The sequence below is a fragment of the Sitophilus oryzae genome, unplaced genomic scaffold (genome assembly GCF_002938485.1).
Source record: "Sitophilus oryzae breed Bouriz unplaced genomic scaffold, Soryzae_2.0 scaffold_1007_pilon_pilon, whole genome shotgun sequence".
Lineage (NCBI taxonomy): Eukaryota > Metazoa > Arthropoda > Insecta > Coleoptera > Curculionidae > Sitophilus > Sitophilus oryzae.
In genome coordinates, this window is record NW_022145624.1 from 27,967 (window position 1) to 45,994 (window position 18,028).

Sequence of the window (18,028 nt, forward strand, 5' to 3'; positions counted from 1 at the left end):
ATGGCGCTTTTTACCGGCCGGAGAAGTGCTTTACGTCATCAGATAAAGGAGACAGCGCAGCGCAGCAAAGCGGAGACGCTTATCTGCGCAGAGGCGGGTAAAGAGATTTGTGTCGCGCTGTTAATGCGTGTTAAGGTGGATTTTTTTCTTGTTTGTTTTATCGATAAAAGCGTTGGAATAGAGGGATATAAAATTAGAGACATTGTGCTAGTGTTTTCTTCGAGAAAATTAACATTAACTGAATAAAGAGATCTTTTAAAATTGTTTTTTTTGCCACATCTTTTGACACGTTTTTTTTACCACAGCTTTTATTCCATCAACATCTGAAGATATGGATGGTTTCTTATACAGGGTGATTCGAACCAAGTTCATCCAAATATTGGCATTGCTTCAGAAATGATTTGGAAAAAACCGAAATAAAAATGAAACTTCTACACCCTGTATCTCCGAAACTAGGTATGTTGGGACATACATTTATACGAACTGTTTTACTTATTTTTATTTGCAGAATATGCTGCCGAAGTTTCCGAAATACAGTTCAGGCCACCCTGTAGATAGCAACATCTGAAGGCATGGTTGACTTCTTGTACAACGAGAAGTTTTGGAGGTTTAACACATATTTTTTACAAATACAAATGTCTTCAGATGTGCATGAAACATGCCTTCAATTGCACTATTATTATGTCTCGAATCCTGCCTAAAATATAGAAAATTGAAGAATTCTAAATATTTCTAAGATCCAAGATAAATATGTGAAACAGAAAAAACTTAATATAAGGGTTATCATAAAATGGAGCTGATGTGTGGAGCAGATGTTACATCAACATTTGAAGACATGGATAGCTTCCTATACATCCCCTGCGGCCTTCGTATAAGCTTCATTATATTCAACTGTTTTTACATGACAAAGCCTCTCTACCATTTCTTATCAATCTCCCCAAGCAGGAACGTCATCAAACCACAGATCGCTTGTAAAAATCCTCGACGACAGCCGACATTCCTGCAGCTCGCGCATCGGCAGCAGGACGGCTCGTTACCTTCTTCTGCCCGTCCAAGAACCGCGTGTCCATCACTGTCACCGGCCTGTGTCGTAAATCAATCGGCTGGGATCGTTTCCCGAATTATTCATGTCGCTGCTCTCGCCAGGTCTAGAGGACCGTAATTGGTCTCGGCGGTTCCTTTTTCATGGTAAAAAGAAGAAAATACAGCCAACAGGAAGCCCTCTATGAATATTTCATCGTTTTTCGTCATGACGTTTTCATGGCCTTAGAAGAGACGTTTTTCGATTTCAAAGTCGGCTTTGATCGAGAAACAAGACGTCTACAGGTGCAGCTGTTCAGGTTTTACAGTACCGAGTGTTACTTATGCGAATTAATGATCTTTTTCGGACTTCTTCGTACGTTAGGACTAGGTCCTGTGTTTTCTTAAAAGGTTCCCTAGGAACGGTTTGGATGATGAAGACCTTGCAGCTTTCATGCCATCTTATTAGGTTTTCCAGGTGTGATTGGTCGTTTCTCTTTAGAAATTTTATTCTGCCAATCATTCTGTCCACATGGTCTCTCTACTTATTTCTTGGTAACATTGTATGGATAATGATAACGCTGTATTTTTAATATCTTAAGCAGAACGTTGACAAAAATAAGGATTAAATCTCCAGGAGGTCTACAGAAAGCCATCCATGTCTTCAAAAAGGTACGGAATGTAACAAGAAAAGCATCATAATACATTATACTGAAAAATTCGGCTTGTTCAGCTTTTTTAAAACTTCTATGACAAAAAAAAACGAGCTAAAAACCAGAATATCTTCAGATGCATCATTGTGTCGAAAAGAAATCTTGCTTTTACAACCTTCTTGACTTCTTTCATAAAATTAAGTGCATAATACCAGAGGCTGTACAAGAAGTCATCCATGTCTTCAGATAAGGATGAAATGTGCCATCAGACGTATTATTGTACCGAAAAACTTGCTTATTTATTTTTCTTAAGGCTTCTTCGATAATAATATAAGTGTGAAAATACCATATGATGTAAAAAAAGTCATCCATGTCTTCAGATGCCGATGGAAAATGCTATCGGAAGCTTCATTACGCGAAAAATCCATGCTTATTTATTTTTTTAACGATTTTTTCGATAAAAATACGTGTAAAAATACCATACTGTGTATAAGAAGCCATCAAGGTCTTCAGGTATGCATGAAACATGTCTTCAGTTACACTATTATGTCTAAAATCTTGCCTGTTTAATTTGTTATTAAATTCTTTAATAAATAAGGGTTAAAATATAGAAAATCCAAGAATTCTAAATATTTCTACAATCCAAGATAAATATGAGAGACAGAAAAAATCATAAAAAATAAATTTAGATAAATACTATACCTATAGGGATATGAGATAAACCTTGTATTAATTTTATAGAGAGAGAGAAAAATAGATAGTTTATTATTAATTGACAATTAATTATCTCATTTTATAGACAATTAATTAATAATAAAATATAAAATTATTAATTCAAATTTCCTTTATTAGTATATCCCTGGTTGCATACGTTTCAGATTGTGTCACATATTGCGCCCCTCACGCCGCGCCGCTGGCAGCCATTTTGAAAGAATCTAAAAACAAAAGGTTTGTTTTCTTAGCGTCCTTTATATTTTTGCATAAATATTAATATTAATTTATTGTTTTAGTGTATTGGGCTGTTAAAACAGAAAGTGCAGAAGGTAAACTATTGCTGTAACAATTCTTAAAGCTGCCAAGAACATAGAAATGTAAGTACAATCTTTTTTATCTTCCCTTGTAAATGACTGCATAATTTCTACATTAAACCTTATAGATTAGTATTGATATTTTTCCTTTATTGTTGTATTTTGTCGACAGTAAATCTATTTAAGTTGTTTATAGTATTATAAATGTGCCACTGGGCACGAAATAACCTTTTTGATCAAAATATCTCTTTGTATAGTGCCCTAGCCCTACCTGGTCTAATCAAGACATGTTTGCATGATAATTTACTTGTATATCATTTATTTCACTATCCTGGTGACTATCCTAGCATTACAAAGGGGTATTTTAGATTTTGATTTACTTTTTAAACCAAGGAAATTATACATTAACTGATATTTTACTTATTTCAGGTGGCTTATAACTCTTTTGGCAGTCTTCTATAGTAGATAGTTAGATTTTTATTAACTAGGAAGTGGCCTGGACATTCATACCGAAAGCAGGTAATTTGCATGAAATATTTTTAATAAAGGGTTAAATTTCTTCTTGTTTTAGCTCGATCAAGAATTGGTGAGTGCCTTGGGACATGTTTTGCTGTATGAATTGTATGGAAATTCAGGAAAAAAAGTATGTAAGTATACTTTTATCCTCATAAATACCTCAAATATAATGGCTGTTTTTTATGTTTTAATGCAGATTACCACAGGGAATATGTTTTTACTCGTATGGTTAGGTGTTTATACAATGGCAACTGGAAAGCTGGATAGCATCGAAGCCAGATCTTCAATAAAGGTTAGTGATATAGTTTAGTATGTATTTTGCTTATGTATTCAGGTGTATCTATAACTATAAAGTATATTTGCTCTATTTATCTAAAAATAAGACTAGGATTCTTTAGAAATCTGCTACCTAGTTGTTATTGTGCTTTTTTTATACAGTTGTCTGTAAATATCTCGTACAACTTTGTATCATCAAATGATTTCAAATAAATATAATAAATCAATTTCAAAACTGGAAATTATAAAGTAATTTTTTAGTCATAGAAACAAAAGTATTTTATTATTCGAATATTTCAAAAGAAATAAACCTTGAGTTGTATCTAGTTTTGAACTTCTATACCTTCTATATTATTAAATATTTTTTAATATTTAGATTTGATATAGTTCATAGCTTTTTATGCATTTTTTATTTGTTATTTAGTATTGGATATTTTTTTTTCTTAAAAAAAACTTACTGACTTTATACAGGGTGTCCCAGAAATAAGTGCAAGTATTTTAAGGGATGGCAGATCTCGACAAAAGAAACATATTTTCTCTTTATCGTTTTTCAAATAAATCCAAAAAATAGAGTTATTTTAGTTTGAAAATTCCCAAAAAAATGATTTTTTTTTGCTAAAATTTTGAGAACAACTGGAACTTTTCTGGATTTTCTTTCTTGTAAATTTAATCTAATACCTATGTTGCCATATTATTAAGAAATTATGTTATATAGGCGTGTTTCTGGAGTTGAACGGACATAGGAAATCCCATGTAATTTTTGAAATGACAACTTCATTTGACAGTTATCTTTTACCTTGACTGGTGCTAATATGAGAAATATTTAAAAAGTAATCGGCGATAACTCGTAAACGGGCTAATCAAAAACATCTAAAGTTATTCTTTTGAATGTGGGTTTTAGTGCTCTTCAATAAACCTAAATAGAATTATTCTCTAAAATAATTAGGGAAGCCAATAACTGACCGCATTAAAATTTACATGGGATTTCCTATGTACCCGCTCGACGATGCAACACCCGGTATATGATTTTTCAATGTCTTTTTGATGGTGGAACACTTTTTCAACTACACCACATACATTTCTTTAGTAAAAAATATGAAGTAGGTAAGTACTGCATGTTTTGAATAAAAATATATTTTTTAAAACTGATTTTATGAAAAGTGAAACTATTTTATGATGCTCAAAATATAGAGGGATTTGAAATATTAGATTATATTTATTTTCTAGATATTGTTATATGCATTTTTCATATAATTTTGTTTTAAATCTGTATACCAAATGAATATGAGTGGGTATTATATTTTTATAAAGAAGAAAGATAATTTATAAAAAATATTAGGTAGAGTAAAATCTTTTCTGGAAGACAGACAGGTGAGACAGGCAATATAATTTTTTGAGAAAAATGCATCAATGTCTAAAAATGTATAATTAATTTTTGAGTATATAGGACATTATAATTTTTATAGTGCAAAATATTAATAATACTATTTTTCTTCTTTTCTCGGGAAAACCATAGGCGTATCATACAGGGTTTTTTACACAATCGGCTCATTGATAATTTTTGAAATTTAAGTAGGATATTTAATCAATTAGTTAGTAGTAGGTTACTAGAAGAAATATTAAGCAGAGTAAAGTCTGTTCTGAAAGATAGACAATATAAGCATAAAATACACAGGTTGTTGTATTTTATAAAAAAAAGTAGCGTGTACCAGCGACTTCGTTCGCGTCGAATTAATCACTTGTAATGGTGATGATAAAGCAAAGCAAGAATTTCCATTAACATACAAACTGGATAAAATTTTCTCCCATTTATGTCAGCATGAGTAAAAACAATATGGCGATATTATTATATAACTTGGTAATATTTGAGGGGTAGTTTCATCTCGTTGGAATTTGACTTTAGAAAAATCCGTTTGCCAAAAATAAGCTTTTTACGTCAAGCAGTTTAAGCAGAATCGTGGTTAAGAAATTACCCAACTTTTTGGAACACCCTGTTTGATTTTTTAGAAAAATTCAAAATATGTAAGAAACCAAATAAATTATGCTTGTCCAAGCGTTTTCCCGAAAGACTAACCGTTTTTTAAATAACAAATATTGTAATATTTGAGGGGCATTTTCACCCTCTTGGAATTTGAGATTTCAGAAACCCCTCCTTATCGAACCTCTACACCCCACAGTCAATCCGTTTGCCAAAAATCAGCTTTAAACGTCAAGCAGTTTAAGCAGAATCGTGATTACTCAATGGTCATATTTTATGAAACACCCTGTATAAATTTATAAAAAATCTTAAAATATGTAAAACAACAAAATAAAATATACGTGTTTAAGAGTTTTTCCGAAAAACTCACCGCTTTTTAAATAAGAAATATTGTAATATTTGAGGGATAGTTTTACCCCCTTAGAAATCGAGTTTCGAAAAATCCCTTCTTATCGAACCTCTACACCCTAAAGTCAATCTGTTTTTCAAAAATCAGCTTTTTACGTCAAGCGCTTTAAGCAGGATCGTGATTAATCAATGACCAGATTTTTTAAACACCCTGTATACATGTTTAAAAAATCTTAAAATATGTAAAAAAACAAAATAAAATATACGTGTTGAAGCGTTTTTTCGGAAACTTGGCCGTTTTTTAAATAAAAAATATTGTAATATTTGAGGGGTGGTTTCACCCTCTTGGAACTGGAATTTCGAAAAATCCCTTCTTATCGAACCTCTACACCCTAGAATCAACCTGTATGCCAAAATTAAGCTGCTTGCGTTGAGTGGTTTGAGCAGGATCGTGATTAATCAGTATGTCAGTCACTTAAGCATTTTATATATTGGTATAGATATATGATCTAGGGTTAAGACGTTCGCGTTTTTTCTAGGCCCACCCAGTATATACCGTCGTTTTCTCTAAACTCACGACACAATTTAACTGTCAAAATTTCCCTCTAGCAGAGCCAGGAACAAACAAAAATCAATTTTCGAAGGTTTTGTGCCCTTTTCGAGCATTGTACCGGATGACAAACGGCGCGATGGGTGTTTGCTTATCGTTTTTGACCGCTCCGACAGCTGTCAAACGTTATTAATGACGGGGGCGAGTGCCTGTTTGTTCGGGTGTTACCGATATTTGTCGTATTTTATTTTATACAAGGCGTGTCAACTTTTGGAATTTGTACATACTGTGTAGATAGATACTTTCGAAGGGTAAAATATTTGTCTTGTAATAATGAATTAAATGCGTACAGGGTATCTTTTAAATAGGTGCAAGTATTTTAACCGGTATGTACCGTATGATCGAAAAAAAAACGGCGTCAGTGACTGCTGGGAAATGACACTCAATGATAATTTTGGTGAGGTCAATCAACCAAAAATTGACATTAAACTTATCAAAAATTAACACTAATTATAGAAAGATTAAAAAGCGGGACATATGATATGCCATTCTATTCAGAGTGTCATTTTCTATCGAATAAAGTAAAAAATTATCGAGGGTGCTATTTAAAAATCAAAAGTTGTAGTCATTTCCGGTGAAACAGGAAGTGGCCAAAAAGAATTGAATACGTCAATCAAGCCTAATTTATATCATATACTAACATACCAAATCTCGTTTTTTTAGCTGGAAAAATAAAAAAGTTATAGGGGTGAGCCACTTTTGAGACGCACCCGGTATACTCTCATATTTTGCGAAATTTGTTACAGGGATTTAAAATCCATGGACATTTTTTTCCATATTTTTTCAAGTAATCATCTTTGTTAAGGTAAATCCATTGGTGTCCCAAAAAACTGGGTGTTACACGCTTTAGTTCTTATTCTTTTCTTTTTCCGAATAATAAAAGCCACTCCGGGCCGCGTTTACGAGCGGCCGTGTCATCGCTACGCCTCCGCAGTTACAATTACGCGAAGGAAATTGAGTTTGTGTCGCCCCGAGACGGTTTTTTATGCTGCCGGACGGGTTTTCGAGATGGTTATCGGCCGAGCAAACGTCCCATTTCACTATCTTTTTCGGATTGTTACACCGGACCTGGTAGCAGCTACACGCTTGTAACGATGGGTATGTGGGTTGTTACGAGGGTGGAACGATTACGTTCGTAGTGTGTAATATAGTCTGCCCAACGACAAAATCCTTGACAGTGATAGATGTGTCTGTCATTTTAATTTCAAAGTAGTTTATTTTATTTTACAGAGAAATAAGTTGGTAAAATTGGAACTAGGGAGTGCAATCCCGCAAATGCTGGATCCGGCAAATGCGGGATCCCTCTGTGATTCAGCGGGATCAAAGTTGCGGGATTTACCGTCGGGATCTGCGGGATCGACACCAGGGGATTTCCCTTACGGCTTGGCCATTAAAAATAAGTGAAACAAACAGGTTAATTGTTAGATTTCTTTCTGGCGTGCCTAAGTGAAGAAAAGCGTTTATTTAGTACTTTTGGACAATTACGTCAAATAAACTGCCGGACATAATTATCGGGACAAGCAGAATTTTAGGGTAAATTTAAAGTTGCATATCTCTTGAACTAAAAAAGATTTTGGGATGCGGTTTGGACCAGGTTTTAGATGCCTCTATTGTGATTAAGATACTATTTAGTTTTCAAAAATATGAAAATATATTTAGCGAATTCTCGTATACAGGGTGTTTTATAAGAGTGAAAATTTGGTTAAGAATCATTTTTCAACCCCCAATCATCAATCAACCCCCTCCCATACCTCCTTACCAAACCCCACCCCCACCAAAAACTAGATTCTCGGGTGCCACAGTATTTTTGTGCCAAATTTGGTTAAAATCGGTTTAGCGGTTTTTGAGTTATCGTGTTACAGACGGACAGACAGACAGACACCATGAAAATATTTTGTATTTAGGTCATTTATGACCCAAATAACTAATTTTGAGTGAAATTAAAAAAACTTTTTTTGCCGATCTTAATGGTCGGCAAAAATGAGCGATTCGGAAAGTATTCCTTCTGACATTGAAGAAGAGGCGTTCAGAGCCATTTCTGGATTGCTTCCAGCAAGATCGAAACAGAACTATGAATATACATACTCTGTATGGAAAATAGTGCACCGAAGAAAAAGTACACAACTATGGAAATGAAAAGGTACTCATAGTATATTTTTCCAATTTCTATCTATCTATCCAGCCTCTTCGGTCCATCGTTGGACATATGCCTCCCCCAATCTCTTCCACTCTTCCCTCTCTGTCGCCATGCTCATCCATCTTGGGCCTGCATGTTTCCTCAGATCGTCCGCCCATCTCATCTGGGGTCTTCCTCTACTTCTTCTATTCTTCCAGGGCCTCCAGTTTACGATGCATTTGTTCCATCGATCGTCCTTCTGTCTGACATTGTGACCGGCAAATTTCCATTTCAATTTTGCTACTTCACTTCTAACATCCCTTACTTTAGTTTTTCCTCTGATCCTCTCATTCCTTTTTCTATCTGCCAGCCTTATATGTAGCATTTGTCTTTCCATAGATCTTTGAGATTTGGTTACCTGATCCATATTTGATTTTGTCAGTGTCCAGGTCTGGGATCCACATTGGGGGGTACACATTGATTATATACTTTGGTTTTGAGGTACTGTGGATATCTTTTGTTTTTTAATATGTAACTTAATTTTCCAAATGCTGCCCAGACCAGTCTTACTCGTCTCTTTATTTCAGCTGTTTGGTTTTCTTTTCAACCTGTTCTATTTTTTCTTGGTTTATTCTGGTTGTTATGTTTTCATCTGTGTTTGTTATGATTTTAGTTTTAGTGTAGTTCATATTTAGGCCTATTCTTCTAGCTGCTGTATCCAGTTCTTCCAGCATTTCTAGAGCAGACTTTCTTTTTCCAATTTAGTGCAAAATAAATGTTTTACAAAATATTTTTTTTCTTTTTGGTAGTCATCTAAACAAGGAGTGCCGTAATGAAAACGCGTGAGTTAAGAAGCTCTTAACTCACTCAAAATGCGTGAGTTAAGAGCTTCTTAACTCACTGACGTAGATATAAAATATTACAAACTTTTTTTAGTGGAGTAAATTGGTATGGACAACGTTGTTTTTTTCTGTCATCATATATCGAAATCTTACCTGAGTAATAAAACAGAGTATAATAATATTGGTGTGTTTGTGTTTAACTGTTTCCCTAACTGTGATGGTATTTTGGTCTTAAATTAAAAAGTAGGTACTTTTGGAGTGCGCCCGGTAAAGTCGTTAGTTCCGAGCCGCTAATTTCGACGTCGAAAAAGGAAATGACTGGCCGCCTGATAAATACGGGCGATAGCGCGACTCCGGCTTGTCATTTTGATTTGTGTCCGACGCTTATCTGGGGAATGTTTTCGAGATTATCTTGAGTGAGCACACCTCTATTATTTTTCGACTTGATTAGTGTTTTGTGGTGAGCAAAGTGCGTTAGGGAGCTGTTGTAGAGGCGTGGGGCTTTGTTTTATTTTAAAACACGACGGTAAAAATAGTATGGTATGATCGGATATATTATAATTCGAGCGAGAACAGTTAAATGGTATTTTTTGAGCTTTCCTTCACTTTTTTCTTTTATTTACTTTGATTTACCATTGTTTATCAAATACTTTAATCTCTACATTTAAAAAAAAATAGATACCCAGTTGACATTAGATTCCCAAACAATAAACATTTCCATTTAGTAATTTTTAGGATTTATTAAAATTGAGCTGTTTTGATTTTGTGAGAAAATCAATTTTTTGAACCCTTTTTTTCGAACAAAACTTAGTCTACATCTAGTAATATACTCGTATGGTTACAGTAGCCTATATTTTCGGTTTCTAATTTGTTAATAACAGTATTTTTATCAAAATCTGTGAATCTGTTAATGTACATACTTTGGTTTTGCGAGAAAGTCTATTTTTTGAAGGCTTGTTTGTGAACGATTTTCGATGATGTGTAAAACTTTGTCGACATTTAGTATCACACTCGTAAGGCTACGATGGCCTATATTTTCGTATTCTACGCCTTCTAATTAGCAGATATATTATTTTTTATATTACAATTATAATAGCAGATTTATCAAAATCCACGATTTGACCAGATTCTATAATTTTCGTGAGTTTTTTATAAAAAAAAGTCGAAAGAATGCCCATTTTTGACCATTTTTTGAGAGCTCTTAGAAAAATAGTAAACATGGTCGTAAAATTTTGAAAATTTCAGGGTTTACAGGAAATTTTATGCAGATTTAGAGTATATATACCGTTAAAGATTTACTTATTTTTGTTTTGCCAGAAAGTCCATTTTTCGAACATGTATGGAAAAAAGTCGAAAAATTGCCCATTTTTGACTATTTTTTGGAGGCTCCTGAAAAATAGCAAACATGGTCTTAAAATTTTGAAAATTTCAGGTTCTACAGGAAATTTTATGCAGATTTAGAGTATATATACCGTTAAAGATTTACTTATTTTTGTTTTGCGAGAAAGTCCATTTTTCGAACATGTATGGAAAAAAGTCGAAAAATTGCCCATTTTTGACTATTTTTTGGAGGCTCCTAGAAAAATAGCAAACATGGTCTTAAAATTTTGAAAATTTCGGGGTTTACAGGAAATTTTATGCAGATTTAGAGTATATATACCCTTAAAGATTTACTTATTTTTGTTTTGCGAGAAAGTCCATTTTTCGAACATGTATGAAAAAAAGTCGAAAAATTGCCCATTTTTGACTATTTTTTGGAGGCTACTAGAAAAATAGCAAACATGGTCTTAAAATTTTGAAAATTTCGGGGTTTACAGGAAATTTTATGCAGATTTAGAGTATATATACCGTTAAAGATTTACTTATTTTTGTTTTGCGAGAAAGTCCATTTTTCGAACATGTATGGAAAAAAGTCGAAAAATTGCCCATTTTTGACTATTTTTTAGAGGCTCCTAGAAAAATAGTAAACATGGTCTTAAAATTTTGAAAATTTCAGGGTCTACAGGAAATTTTATGCAGATTTAAAGTATATATACCGTTAAAGATTTTCTTATTTTGATTTTGCGATAAAGTCCATTTTTTGGAAACTTTAAACCCATACTTTGCTGTCCTTTGTACCATACTCATAAGGCTACAATGGCCTATATTGTCATGTTCTAGGCTTAGTTAATAGCATTAGTTTGTTCAAAAACCATGATTTGGCTAGAATCGACAGTTTTCGTGAGTATAAGGAAAAAGTGAAAAAATTTACCATTTTTTGATGGCTCTTAAAAAATAGTAATCATGGGCATAAAATTTTGAAAATTTCAGGGTTTATAGGTAATTTTATGCCGATTTAGAGTATATATACCTTATTTTGGTTTTGCGAGAAAATCCATTTTTCGAACCCTTGTTTATATGAACGATTTTTGATGATTTGTAAAATTTTATCTACATCTAGTAGCATAGTCATAAGGCTACAGTGGCCTATATTTTCATGTTCTATGCCTTCTAATTAGTAAATAACAGTAATTTCATCAAAATTCGTGACTTGAGACCAGAATAAACAATTTTTAAGAGGGTATTTTACTTCATAATTCACTATTAACTGTCTAGCATCTCCAAACAAACTAAATCTCCGTTTTTATCGTCAACATCGCCATTATACAAATTAAAAACCGTCGAAAATCAATCGGAATTCGTTTGCCGATCGAGTCGAATTAAAACTAACAAGCGTGAGTGTGACTGGTGCCGATCCTAATGCCATGCGACCGTCTGTCGGCAGAGATTAAAAAAATATCTCTTTTAAGACTTAATTAATTGCTTTTTGATACCGTCGACCCAGATACAGAGGCTACGACTCGTTTGCTTCCTCTGTCAGATATAACCCCAACTGTCACTGTTTTTACAATGTCACAACCTAACCTAACAGGAAATTGTAGAGAGAAACAAGCCCTATAACATAGGATACAACATTTTATTGAATAGTGCTTTCCATAAAATCAATAAAATGAAAAATATACGAAATAATATACATGTACTGATTTCTTTCGAAAATCGACAACTATGAACCCTTCCCGAACACAAACGGTACATTGTGAAACAGGAAATTGTAGAGAGAAACAAGCCCTATAACATAGGATACAACATTTTAATGAACAGTGCTTTCCATAAAATCAATAAAATGAAAAATATACGAAATAATTTACATGTACTGATTTCTTTCGAAAATCGACAACTATGAAACTATGAACCCTTCCCGGACACAAACGGTACATTGTGAAACAGGAAATTGTAGAGAGAAACAAGCCCTATAACATAGGATACAACATTTTATTGAACAGTGCTTTCCATAAAATCAATAAAATGAAAAATATACGAAATAATATACATGTACTGATTTCTTTCGAAAATCGACAACTATGAAACTATGAACCCTTCCCGGACACAAACGGTACATTGTGAAACAGGAAATTGTAGAGAGAAACAAGCCCTATAACATAGGATACAACATTTTAATGAACAGTGCTTTCCATAAAATCAATAAAATGAAAAATACTGTGAAACTATGAACCCCAACTTCACTGGACACAAACGGTCACATTGTGAAACAGGAAATTGTAGAGAGAAACAAGCCCTATAACATAGAATACAACATTTTAATGAACAGTGCTTTCCATAAAATCAATAAAATGAAAAATATACGAAATAATATACATGTACTGATTTCTTTCGAAAATCGACAACTATGAACCCTTCCCGAACACAAACGGTACATTGTGAAACAGGAAATTGTAGAGAGAAACAAGCCCTATAACATAGGATACAACATTTTAATGAACAGTGCTTTCCATAAAATTAGTAAAATGAAAAATATACGAAATAATATACATGTACTGATTTCTTTCGAAAATCGACAACTATGAAACTATGAACCCTTCCCGGACACAAACGGTACATTGTGAAACAGGAAATTGTAGAGAGAAACAAGCCCTATAACATAGGATACAACATTTTAATGAACAGTGCTTTCCATAAAATCAATAAAATGAAAAATATACGAAATAATGTACATGTACCTACTGCTTTCTTTCGAAAATCGACAACTATGAAACTATGAACCCTTCCCGGACACAAACGGTACATTGTGAAACAGGAAATTGTAGAGAGAAACAAGCCCTATAACATAGGATACAACATTTTAATGAACAGTGCTTTCCATAAAATCAATAAAAATGAAACAATTCGTATTTATGCGGTTTACAGTAATTTTGTTAAATTATACGAATATTCTCGTTGATGATTGGTTTGAAATAAATATGATAATGTCCTCCAATGAAAATGCGAGTTGCTTAACTCTAATAATTCTAATTTTGAGCTAGAAAATAAGCTCGATGCTTTACCTAGACCGATATTCAGAAGCCACAAATCTGTCGATAAAAATGTGCATGAAAATTAACTTTCTAGCACGCAATCAGAGGATATTGGGATACAGGTATGAAAAAATACAGTATCAAGTTTATTATAACGATTTTTTTAGCTTTAAATCAAATGTTTTTTTGGTTTCGGCTTTTTAATTTTTACTCCCAGTGCGCGTAAAGAAGTTTGCTTCAATAAGGGAAAAGTACGGGCTAAGTAATGACATCTAGGGCTTGACCTCGACAAAATTATCATCGATTTTTCATTTCCCAGCCGTCTTTGACACCATTTTTTTTCGATCCGATGGTATTATATTTCAGATCATTATTCTTTCACCCATATAGGCTTTACTCTCTGACAACCGGACACATAATGACCTGCAACACACTACCGTAATACGTCACCGCAAACCCTAGAGCCCCCGATAGTCCATCTGGACATGGAATGGTACATTACAGATAGGCATCGGGGCGCGTTATAAATTAGGAGGCCCTAAAAAAGTTTCACCGCGGCAAAGAATAAGAAGAACAGAGAGGAAAAAACGAGAACCTGTCTAGTCGGTAATTAACTTCCCGGGTCCCGAACTGTTAAAGATAACGTCAGCGGACACCAATCAACTTTACGACGCTAGGGAGGCGTTGCACGAATTAAAATAACGTTACTGTAGACAAAATAGACGGTAAAAACGGCTGTTTAACGTGTTTGGGCCTTAAAATAACGTAAAATTGATGTACCGGATGGCCAACTAAGAATGGACGCCGGCTGTATTTCAGAAACTACTTATCGTATAACTTTGTGAAAAAAATTCTAATAAGTAAATCGACCAAGAGAAATCGCTGGAAATTATTTCGAAAGTTCGAAAAATGTCCGCTAGGGGGCGTTTCTCTAATAGCCAATCAGAAAGCAGGGGTTTTCTCAAAAATATGCAGGTGAACAGGTATTTTAAATATTACTATTGTAATCATCGAGAAATTTGTAATTTTTTTCATATAAAGTGTTTTACAGAATCTGAATTCGCTGTTATTTCTTAGCTTCAATCTACTGAGAAGCTAACTAGCCCTAAGAAGCTAATCTAGCTTTCTTAAAAAGCTGAGTTAAATTCACCCTTAATAATTCTTAAGAACTTTCTAAAATAAAATTTCAAAATTGAAATATATATTGTTCTCCCATAAATAACCATCTGTCAGTTGATTTTTGTTCGGTTCCAGCTCACCCAAATTATGCAGGTACGCAAAACTTCAATCGCATTTTACTGCCACTCGCTAATGATAATCTTAAACATCCTAAACACCATTACTGTGGGGCGGTCCATTGAAAATTGCCGCCATAGATTTTATAGCCCCGGCGTCAAGACATATTTCACCTGATTCACCAGCCTCTAGGAAAGATCAAAGTGATTTTACAGCATCAGTAAATTTTATTGGTTTATTGGTGCCGCCTTTTTGAGGTTTGTCGGTTCCGTTTATGTTCCAAGAGAGGATTTTTAGCTTCGAACGTGATCATTCGTTCTAGAACACCGGTCGGAAGTGGTTTATTGGATATGGCGGATGTTTGTTGTAAAAAGTAGCGTAGAGAGAAAAAAATAGAGTCCTTATAGTGAGCCTGGAGGGCCTAAAAAGTCAGTTTTTAACATATACTTGATATATTAACATAGATAAGATTTTCTGTGGCTTTAAAATGGATATATTACAAGTTACCATCGGCTACGTCAATTTTAAGTCATTTTTACGTCATAAATACGTTTTTAAATCAAAATGAGTTACAGAATAACGTAATGTTGTGGCTTACAATTGTTATCTATACTAATACAGTGGTGGCCAAAAGTATGGAAACTTTTTACTTTTTAAAATACCACAGAAAATATTGCTATGCTTAAACTCTCAGGAATATAAATGAACAGCTTATCAGCAAATAAAAGTATTCCAAAAGTTACACAGCGAAAAAAATCTGTTTAGCAGTTTTTGTAGGAGAACAATAGATTTCTTGTGGCCAAAAGTATGGAAACCATAAATAAATACATTAAAATTATTTAGTTAAAGCTGATAAACGGTACGATTTGCTTCAGATAAATATAAACATCATGCCCAAGTCTAAATATTTCTCTACGGATTTAAAAAATAAAATAGTTGAATTATACAAGAGCGGTTATAAACAAATTCAAATAAGTAAAAATTTAAACATTTAAAAGGCACCGTTTCGAAAATAATTCGTAAATTTAATAAAACAGGGAACGTTTCAACAGCTTTTAAGTCAGCAAGACCAAGAAAGTTGTGCAACAGGACAATGAAAGTAATGAAGAGAATATCAATGGGAAGAAATCAACCAAGAAAAACATCCACAGACATTTATCGAGAAATGGGTGAAAGGGGAATATCGGTATCTGCACGCACGGTGAGAAGAAGGTTGGATGACATGGGACATGACATGGGACTTTTTGGAAGAGTTGCGGTGAAGAAACTACTAATATCAAAGAAAAATAGGATAGCCCGCTTTAAATTTGCTCAATTCACCTGGTCTTATCAGAAATGGAATACTGTACTGTTTAGCGACGAAAGCAAGTTTCAACTGTTTGGTGGTGACGGGAGACGTTATGTCCGAAGACCAAAAGGTACACGGTACAGCCATAAGTACCAGATGCCCACAGTAAAACATGGGGGTGGGAGTATAATGGTATGGGGGTGTTTTTCTCGCTCAGGTGTTGGTCCTCTTGTTAAAATTGATGGGATAATGGACCGTTTTTTGTACAAAGACATATTGGAGAATAATATGCTGCTTCATGCTGATGAAGAAATGCCACTCAGATGGTTGTTCCAGCAAGACAATGATCCCAAGCACAAATCTCGGTTTGTTCAAAATTGGTTAAATGAACATAATGTTCCACTAATGGATTGGCCCTCACAGTCTCCGGATCTTAACCCCATAGAAAATTTATGGGACCATTTGGATAGAAAATTCGAAGCCATTCTATTTCAAATAAAAATGAATTATGGGAAGTGCTAAAAACTGAATAGGCGGCCATTTCCAGTAAAGATTGTACGAGATTGATCGATTCGATTCCACGAAGATGTAGAGAAGTAATTAATTCAAAGGGATAGTCCACTAAATATTAGTAATTTTATATTATCTTGAATTTTAATAAACATTCTTCTTAAGTTTCCATACTTTTGACCAAGAAAATATTCACAATTTTTTATATATTTTTTGATAGCTGTAATTTTTTATTTAAATGTATTAGGTTTTGTAGGAAATTATTTGTAGGTCACGATTATATAAGTCGTTTTATTTCATATTTTAATTTCTCAGCATAAATGACAAATTAAAAAAGTTTCCATACTTTTGGCAAGGACTGTATATAAAATCCTTAAGTGACTGACTCACTGATTAATCACGATCCTGCTCAAACCACTCAACGTAAGAAGCTCAATTTTGGCATACAGGTTGATTCTAGGGTGTAGAGGTTCGATAAGAAGGGATTTTTCCAAATTCCAGTTCCAGTTATAATGTTGGAGACATATTTTTTAATGCTAAACTTATGGCGTTGATGTATCCACGTAAGTATATATGATCTAGGGTTATAACTCTATTTATGGTTAGCGTAATCAAGACTATATAAGCTAGAAATAAAGTATATTGCGTCATTTTTAAGATTTCAGCAAGGAAATCAATATTGATCTAATGATTTATTGTTTTTTTTGTTCTGTCTATTTCTAAGCCTTTTTTCCAAAAACAAATCTACATTAACTATTCTAATCCTTCCAAACCAAATCCGATACCCAATGTGTATTTTTAAGAGATACTCTACAATTTTCAAGGAACCATTCTCAATCCCCTGTACAAAGAGGATTGAAAAATACTTAAGCTGGAGACGTTTCAAAAGAAGAAGAATCGAACAAAGGCCCTTCTTCATTTTCTCCTTTTTCTCGCTGGCACGGCGGCTTCCGAATTTCGGCCCTTTGAGGGCAGCGCGCCGCGCCGACAAAAAAGGGTGAAGAGTTGCCTGCGAGTCCGACGACGTGGTGGGTGGCAGATCTGACAGCCCTGAACGGCGGCTGCATTAACGCTTTGTCACTGCCTCTCAGCTTTAGAAGAGCTATCGTAGTTGCCAATTCGTCAGTAAAATCCTCGGTTCTCTGACCTTAAATCTATTCGGTTGAAGAGACTGCTTCCGTTGTCTTTGATTTCACTTCTTGTTGGTTTTCTTCTTCTTCGTTTTCTTATTTTCAGATTGAAAGAGGGTTATCTT

At 34.0% G+C, this 18,028-nt stretch overlaps 1 long non-coding RNA gene across 1 annotated transcript; it reads left to right on the top strand.

The window, feature by feature from the left end:
- The first annotated feature begins 2,548 nt into the window (after positions 1-2,548).
- Positions 2,549-3,438, top strand: LOC115890970. The gene is made up of 5 exons (XR_004051730.1): positions 2,549-2,621; positions 2,684-2,764; positions 3,131-3,220; positions 3,273-3,344; positions 3,414-3,438. It is a non-coding gene; the product is annotated as an uncharacterized LOC115890970 (long non-coding RNA).
- Positions 3,439-18,028: the final 14,590 nt, after the last annotated feature.